An 8,882-nucleotide genomic window follows, 5' to 3' on the forward strand; every position below is an offset into this window, starting at 1 on the left:
AAACCAGGTTTTTTTGGCTGGTGAATTTGACCTGTTCTCGCTCGTGATTGTCAGGAAACACGAGCGTCACTGGAGGTGGAAGCTCAACACAACGGGGGGTCCAAAACACCCGGCTCTGCCCCGGGGACGGTATCAGCCCGTGACGGACAGAGATGGCGCGTTGAAGCGCGAAGAAAACGTCGAGGTTGGGGCTCCTGGGGTTTGGTGGCCCTGGTCCGCACCCTTAGGTGAGAAACATTGTGCCGCAGGGTGGTTATCGGCAGGACCCCGCGGTCGTGTGCCAGCTCCCGCCGAACGCAGCCCTCTCGGTCAAGGCACGGCCCATTTGCACCCACGTCTGAACCCCCCCGGGTGCTGTCCCGGCAGGCCCCTCTCCCTGCTCCAGCAGATGCACACGTGTGGGTTTTCCCTCCCAGAGCTTCCTCCTGCGAGCAACCGGCGAGGCCGCGGCGCGACCACGTCCAGCAGTCACCCGCACCGAGCCCTGCCGCACCGTCCCTGCTCGCGCCTGGCCTCCCGGTGTCGGCAGATCGGCCCTCCCCTGGCATAGCCCATGGTCTTGGGGCTGGCCGGGGCTCTGGGCCTCCCCTTGCACAGGCTTCCTCTGCCCTGCTGAGCCTTCTCCCGTGCCTCAGTTTCCCCTTTTAGCAAGGAGAAGTCTGCCCACGCACGCTGGTTCGCAGGGGATGGTGAGGGGCCGTGCGGGGGAGGTGCAAAGGAGGCTGCGGCGCCTTCGCCTGGGCTGGTCCCCACCCTGCTGCAGGGCTCGCACGTAGCCGCCTGCATGGCCGTGGGGAAGCTCCTGCCGCCCCGGCTGGGCAGGTTCCGCCGGCTGCGCCGGGCTGGTGGAGCCGCAGCCGTGTGCCCGCAGACGGTGTGGAGCGAGCCCAGCCAGCAGCGGCGGTGGGAGCTGCTCCGGTGCAGCCGGCCAGACCCCAGGCTGGGCCCGGTGGCGGAGAAGAGCCGGGAAGGCTCTCGGCTCCCGGCCGCCCGGCCATGGCGAGCGGAGAGGAGCAGCCGTCGGCTCTCTCGGATAACCAGGTAACGGCGTGAGCGTGCGGGAAACCCCCCGCGGGGCCCAGGGAAAGCCGCTGGCAAACGCTGCAGACCCCGTTCGAGCCTCCCCAGTGGGTCCTGGCCAAGGGGGCTCCCCTCACGCCGGAGGTGTGGGGCAATGCCGTGGGGGTCCTGCAGAAAGCGGCCACGGCTGCCAGCAAAAGGGTCCCAGGCCCCTGGCGGTGCTTCCCGGGGTCGGTGTCGCTGCGTGACTCCCGGGGCCCTGGGAGCCATCCGGCTCCAGCGGTCGTGCCGGTTCCTCCGCGGCAGCCCCACGCCGCACTGGCTGGGAGATGCTCTTGGCAGCGTCGCCTGAAGCGGGACGCGGCTTCTTGGCGCTCCCCAGCCCCGGGCAAGGGAAAGCCGGGGGGTGCTGGGGTGAGGCCAGCGCAGCGGGATGCCCCAGGGACCCCCCCCACCACGCAGCCGCCACCGAGGGGCCCGTCCCATGCAGCGGCACCGGCAAGGATTTGGCCACTGGCCCCGCTGCTTCGGCCACCACTGGCGGAGGGCGGCAGCCCCCGGGCACAGCCTCTCAGGGACGACACCTTTTTTCGCCTCGGCTCTGTCGTGACACACGGGCACCCACCGCTGCATCACCCAGGGGTGCCCAAGGGAGCGAGTCCGGCCGTGCCCGGGGTTCCCCGGCCCCGCTGCCGTGGGGCAGCCGAGGCTCCCGCTGCAGCCGCGCCGCAGGACGGCTGAGCCCGCGCTCCTCCAGTCTCTTTCCCACAGGTCTTCGTGCTGACGTGCATCTACCTGCCGGCCTCGCTGCTGAGGTGGGTTCAGCCCCCCCGGCCCTTCGGCCGTGGCTGGGCCCTGCGGTGCTGGGCGGGGGAGGCAGCAGCCGTAGCCCTGCCTGCACAGGGCCTCGTGTCTCACCCGCACCCCACCCAGTCCCCAAAACTGGGGTGTGGGGATCTGGCCCCGCACCAACCCGTGTTTCTGCCCCATCCTGCTGCCTTTGTACGGAGGGGAAACCCACACACACCACACCCCCTCTCCGCTGCAGCCCACACTCATGGCAGCCCCTGCCCATCCTGGGGAGGCTGAGCTCAGGGTCCCCACCGGGGCGCGGGTCACCGGGAAGCCGCCGTGCTGGGGCACCGAGAGCTCTGCTCCTGCCGGCACTTCGACCCTCGGCCTCGTCTCTTCCAGCCTCCTGGGCAGCGGGTCGGTTCTCGCCGTCACCTCCCGGCGGAGGCGATGCTGCCACATCCAGGTGAGCGCCGCTGGCTGCCGGGGGCACAGGGACGGGTTTTGGCCCCAGCTAAGCCCAAGGCTTGATGCACAGTGGGACTGGAGGGGGGCAGGAGATGCAGGACGCTCACACCAGCCTTCCCGGAGCGCAGGCGATCCCAGCTCTGCTCCTGGCCAGTCTGCGGAGGAGCGTGGTTGTGGCAGATCTGCAGAGCCGGGGAGAAGCTGCTGCTGCCGGGGTGACGCTGCCAGCCCGAGCTAATGCTGTGTCCCGTCCCCCCCAGCTTCGCCCCCTTTTCCTCCTCGCCCTGGCTGATTTCCTGGCCGCCGCCGCGCTGCTGAGCACAGCCACCATCCAGCTGCTGCCGGCCCCGCTCTTCATCCCGGCGTACGCCGCCTGCCCCTACGGACTGATGCTGGCCACGGTAGGGGGTCAGCTCACACCGTGGGGTGGCACTGGGAGCGGGGCACCCTGCCAGGAGCCGCTGAGACCCGACTGCGGGCTGGAGTGTCCCTGGGGAAGTCCCGGGGTGGGGAACTATTTCTTCTACTGAGAATTGGCTCCCGTTGGCCCTGTCACTGTCCTCAGCCACCAAGGCTGATTCCTGGGGAAACACAGCCAGTGCTTCTCCCCAGCCGCGGTGAGGCAAGCACCACATTCCCCCCCACCCCCACCCCACAGTGTCCCTCTTGCCCCTGCCATGCCCTGCCACCAGCTCTGGGGTGGCGAACCCGAGCTCAGAGCACCAGAGCGAAGCGGAGCGCGGCTCTCCCCGGTGCAGACGTCCTGTCCCCTTCGTGCCCGAACTCACCCAGCGCCTGCGGCTCCGCCGGCTCCTCTCTGCCCTGCCCAGTGCACAGACCCTGCGGCGGGCAGTGCCCCTTCCCTCCTGCCCCAGGCTCATCCCGCTTGGTGCTGGAGCCTTTGCCTCAGCCACGCACGGGGACTGTGACCAGGACAGGGCTCAGCACCACGGGGCCAGCTCTGCGCTGCACCCATGGGCCTGCTCAGCTGCGTAGCGGCACAGGGTGACTGTCACTGCGGTCGCAGGCCTGCTGACAGGACACGGCCCTGTTCGTGCCACCTAAAGCCCCATGCGGACCCGGGTGGTCAGTGCTGCCCGCAGCTGCCTGTCCCCATAAAGCCACTGGCCAGAGAGGCCACCCGGTCGCTCTCCCCTGGGTGGGCGCAGGGACAGCACGAGGCCATTCGCTCTCGGCACTGCGTGTCTCAGAGCTGCTGCCTCCCTGCGCGGCTGCTTCTGCCGGGGGAGGGGACAGCGGGATGTCGGGGTGCAGAGCACCAAGGGGGAAGGTGCCTTCGGGGGTGCTGGGCGCAGCAGGAGCCCCGCTCCCTCTCTCCTCTCCCAGACCTTCTACGCCATCTCGTTCCTGATGGTGGTTGTCTACGCCTACGAAGCCTACCGCACCGTCCGCGGCTGGAGAGCCTGGCACGCGGCAGCGCTGCAGGTCGGTGGCCCCCAGCCGCGGAGCAGCCGGGCATCGCCCTTCCCTGGGAGAACCGGGGAGCAGTGGGGGGGCGAGCCGAGGATGGTCCCTTTCCCTGGGGGCGTCAGTGGCTTCCCCTGCGCCCTGCGTCCCAGCCGAGCGGGGCTGGAGCCTCGAGCGGCTGCGAGACCTGCGGCCCCGGCTCACCGGTGGTTTCCTCGGTGCAGGAGAGGAGCGAGTGCCTGGAGAGCGTGCGGCAGGGGCTGCCCTACATCCTGGCCTGGTAGGTGCCAGCCGCCGGCCCTGGCCCCCCTCTCCACCCCGAGCAGGGCTGTGGCACCACGCCTGCCCTCCCGGCTCTGACCCACTCACCTCCGCCCTCCCTGCAAGGCTGGTGCCGGCACTCACGCTCCTGGGACAGCTGGTGGCCCGTGGCACCTCCCTCACCGACATCGCGCCAAGACCCATCGAGCCCGTCGTGCCGGGGAAAGGCAACCGCTCCCACGAGACCTACGGCCTTTACTGCTCCAGGTACCCCAGCCTCCTGCCACCCTGAGCCAGGGGGGAGCTGGGGGTGGGCACCCTTCTCCCTTTCCAATGGGCTTGGGGACGCTGCAGCCCCTGCAAGGGACACTGCCGGGTGGTGGAGGCTTTGGGGTGGGGGATTAGGGGGCTGCCCCCAGCATCCTCTGTCCTTCCAGCTGCCTGCTCCTCATCCGCCGAGCCCAGGATATCTGCTACGAGGTGAGCGCTGCCGGGTGCCCGTCCCTCCCGCCGTTCCCTTTCCCCGGCTAAGCCAGCACCGCTGCCCGACGCTGCCGAGGGTCGCTGGGCTCAGGAGGACACGGGGAAGGAGAGGGGCCATGGCACGTGGGGAAGCTGCCGGAGGGACGGGGCAGGGGCGTCCCTGCTCGAGCAGAGGCGCAGGTCCCAGCTCCGGCAGTGCCCCGGCCCTGGCTGCTCCCGCGCCGTGGGGTTTGTGGCACGGCTCAGCCCTGTCCCTGTGGAAGGAGCCGCTCGGGGCAGGGCTGGCCCGTGGCCCCGCTGACTCCCCGTTGCCTCTCAGTACGTAGAGAGGAAGGACGTGGGCCTGGAGGGGAAGATCCTCTTCTTCTTGTACCTGCTGCTGGTGCTCAGCTGCTGCACGGTAAGCCAGCGGGGCGAGCGCAGGGTCCGGCCGCAGCAGCCAGCCCGGCGCCCCCCGGCTGATGCCCTCCCCGCCGCCCAGCTCCTGTACCGCAGGGTGAAGCTCTGGTGCCGGAGGAACGCGGCGGCGCCCTTGCTGACCCTGGAGAAGGACGGCTTTGCGGGCAGGAGCATCCGCGGCGTCAGCAAAGTCTCTCACTACTTCCAGCTGGTTTTCCTGCTGTGCTGGGCGCCAGGCAAGTCAGGACGGGGATGCCCCGCAGCAGGCAAGAGCCACCGCAGCTCCTGCTCCAGCCCTTTTCTTCCTGGGCTGAGACAGCACCCAGGTCCGAGACGAGAGGCTTAGACTGACACACTGCAAAGCCTCCGGGGGGCTGTAGGACCCCGTGGCTGGGCAGACCCCGAAGGAGAGGCCAGCCGGCCCCCATCACCCCCGTCGAGGCTGACCGGCGGCTGCTCTAGCCCACCCCGCCCTTACCCTGGCAGGATTTTCCAGCCATGAGCTGGAGGGTGGGTCACATTTGCTGGACCTGCTTCTTAGCGAGATCTCCTCCCTTTGGGGGGCCCGTTTATGCTTTTGGCCTCACAGAAACCCGTGGCATTGAGTTCCCCGAGGTCCCTGGGCAGCGCCTTGGGAAGGACCTCGCTGTGCACACCCGTGCTTGTCCTGCCCAGAGCCCTGTGCCACGGGAACCAGGCTGAGGCAGGGGAAGGGCAGCTGCCGCTCGGAGACGGGAAAACTCTGGATGAAGCATTGTCAGAGAGAGGGAGACCAAGGGGTGTCCTTTTGTTCTCCATCCGCAGCCTTCCTCCTCACCCTCCTCTCCTTCACCAGCATCCAACCTGCCTCGGTCTTTGGCCTCTACGTTGCCACAGTAAGTAAAAACCCGTTTCCTGGGCTCTGGAGCTGGGACATTTGTCCCCACCAGACGTGCGAGCGGTGATGGGATGAGGGGTCCCCGCTGGGACAGGCTGAGAGCGCGGTGCTGGCAGCCCGCGCTGGTGACACCCGACCAGGTGCCACCCGGGCCGGGCACCGGGCAAAAACCCCGGGTTGCTGGTGGCAGCCGCGGTCCCAGCCCGGCTCTGCCGGGGCTCTTCCCCCGGGTTGGGTGGTTGGCGTTTCGCTCCTCAGCTCTTGGCCAGCGTTTGCCTTGTTTGCGTTGCCCACACCAAGAGGAAAGCCCCCCGCCTGCGTCCCGGTGTCACCCTGCCCGTGCGCTCACACGGGCTGATCCCAGGCGGCTCCTCTCCGGCGCGGAGAGGGCGACGGGGCTTGCGGCGCTCCTGCAGCGCGGGGCGGCCCAGGGGCAGGTGAAGGCAGCGCTCGCCCCTGCCCTCTCGCTCTCTCGCAGGCCCTGACCGTCTCCCTCCAGGGCTTCCTGCACAGTCTGGTCTACGGCTGGTTGAGGCAAAACTTCCGGCAGGAGGCGGTGGGCAAGAGACCCTCCCTGCAGCACCAGCGCGGCCTCAAGGCCTTCTACGACGAGTCCCTGGGGGCTGTTCCCTAGGCTCCCAGTGCCTCCGGGCTGCCCAAAGCCTCGGCAGGATTTGCGCACCCCCGGCAGGGCCCCGCAGCCGGGCAGCATCTCCCTGGATTTATCCCTGGAAAGGTTCGAGCAAGGCGCAGGCGGCGCTGGGCAGGTTTCCGACAGCGGCGGGGGGCAGCGGGAAGCCCACCCGTAGCCCCTCGCTGCTGTGCTGGGGGCAGCCCGGCTTCCCCCCGCCTGCAGCAGGCGGGCAGCAAACCCACGAGTGGTAGATGGATCCCGGGAGAGGGGACGGGAGCTCTGCGGCAGAAGGATGCCCCTGTCCCGCACCACGGACGACTCGGCTGCGGGCAGCAGCAGGGCCCGGCGGGCTCGCGAGCGTCCCGGTGCCGCGGGAGGAGGCTGGTGGCACACGGACAGTTCGGCGACATCCCCAGGGAAGGTGGCGGTTCTTTCTGCTTCGTTTGGTCTTGTTTGGGTGCTCCGCTTTGCGCCAGGGCGCCATGCAGGGTCCTCCGCGGGGCTCGGGAGAAGGGGCTCACAAATAAAGGTGTTTTGGCTGAGGTGCTCCTGGGTAAGTCACAGAAACAGGCGGGGAGCCAGGTGGCTCCTGCCTCGGGGGGAGGTTCCTGGGCACGGCCGCATCCATGGAGGCGAAGGAGCCGTCGCTGGGGGTGACTCTGTCCCTACAGCCTCCTGCCAGGCCCCTGCTTCCCCACCCCCAAGCTCCGACCAGCCCAAACGCTTGCTCGTCCCTCATGTACTCCTGGGGCCGAGCGTGCTCAAGCGCCGTCGCCCCGTGCGAAGACAAACCGTCGGGTGGTGCCGGCGGGGCCGTGCTCGCCCCCACCCACCCAGCTACCACAAACGGGCACGTCAAGAGCATTTGGGGACCCCCAGCTCAGGGCAAGGAGCTCAGGGCCAGAGCCAGGAGTGCCACAGAAAGCTGCAGAGCCTGGGGCTGGGATGGGCTTGAGCAGCGGTGAGCAGAGGGGCGCGGCGGCCCACGTGGGGTGATGGGGAGACCACCGGGGAGCTGCTGCACAGGGCAGGTGGGAGCACGGACCGAGCGGGCAGCGGCTCCTTCCAGTGGGTCTGCTGGAAGCGTCCCGTCTGCCAGTCAGCAGCGCGCCGTGCGGTGACTCCTGGGACTCCTGCGCCACCAGAAATGGAGGCGAGGAGCAGGGCGAGGACTCGGGGTCGTTTAAACCTCACCAGCAGCACAGGGACAAGTTCCCAGGCACGGGAACCAGGACTTGGGCAGCGCAGGAGAGCCCGTCAGGAGACGAGAAGGGCAAGAGCGAGAACGGAGAGTGCGCAGGAGCCGAGGTAGGACGGCGAAAAGGATGGTAACGGGTGCGGTTTGCAGGAGATACGGCCCGGCCTCCTCGGGAGGAACGCAAAGCTGAAAATACATCCTCGAGAGGAATCGTACCGGCAGGAGGGTGTTCGGGCTGTTGAGGAACGGCTGCAAGGCGACGGGAAGATGATCCAGCGGCTGCCGAGCTGCCAAGATTAAGGGTGCGCACGGACCAGCCCAGCTGTGGGTGCCCGGGGCCGCACGACGGGTACCGGGGCCGCACGACGGGGCAGGGCGGCGCGGTGCGCCCGCGGGGGATGCGAGGGAGGAGGTGCTGCCAGACAGGACGACCCGGTGTCCGCTTTGGCGCGGCACAAGCCGTAAGGCCGTGAGGTGGCCAGCAGCCAGGGCTTCCTCCCGCGGGCACCCGGTGAGCCCCACGGGTGGGCGGCGTGGCCCGCGCCCGCGTGGCGGTTGGGAGAGAAAATGATGAGGCTGAGGCTTGCCAGGAGAAGTAGGACCAAAGGCACCGCTTGGGCGACGGGGGAGGCTGAGGCTCCGCAAGCAGAAACGGGGGCAAAGGGGTGCGGGGGGCAGAGAGGCGGAGGGGCACAGCGAGAGGGATGACAAGCTGGATCGCCCTTGGATCCCACCCCAGGAGATTCCCAGAGGAAAGGAAGGGCTGGAAACGGGTAAGGCGGTTGAGGAGTAGACGAGAGGCGAACCGCAAGACGATGGAAACAAGGGTGACCCTCGCCATCTCTTCAGGAGCCCCCCATAGCCAGCGCTGCGGGCCGGGCGCCATCGGGGCACACAACGGTGGGGCCACGACGATCCCAACGCAAAGGGAAGGAGACGAACCAGCACCTACGGAGGGTGCTACAAAGGAACAGCAGCCAGCCATGAAAATGGCCAAAAAAAGTGATTACCAGGTACAAAGAGGTGAAGAGGGGGACCCAGGAGCGCCAGCAGCACTGCAGTACCAGAGCCAAACCCACCCTGGAAGGAGCAGAGACAGAGCTGGGGGGGGAGGAGAAAACAGCACAGCGGCGACCGGCGCCCAAGAGCCCAAAGGGCTCGCCCGGGCGCTGCCCCACAGCCCCCCAGCGACGGGGACCGAGCAAACACGAGGCCGAGGGCCACGAGCGACCCAGCTCAGCAGCAGCTCGGCAGAGCAGCCCCGTTCCTGACCCCAGAGCTCTACCGAGACTCAAACCAGGGCGCAGCTTGGGCGCTGCTTT

This window comes from Leptosomus discolor, chromosome 1 (genome assembly GCF_034619465.1).
Source record: "Leptosomus discolor isolate bLepDis1 chromosome 1, bLepDis1.hap2, whole genome shotgun sequence".
In the NCBI taxonomy this organism is placed as follows: domain Eukaryota; kingdom Metazoa; phylum Chordata; class Aves; order Leptosomiformes; family Leptosomidae; genus Leptosomus; species Leptosomus discolor.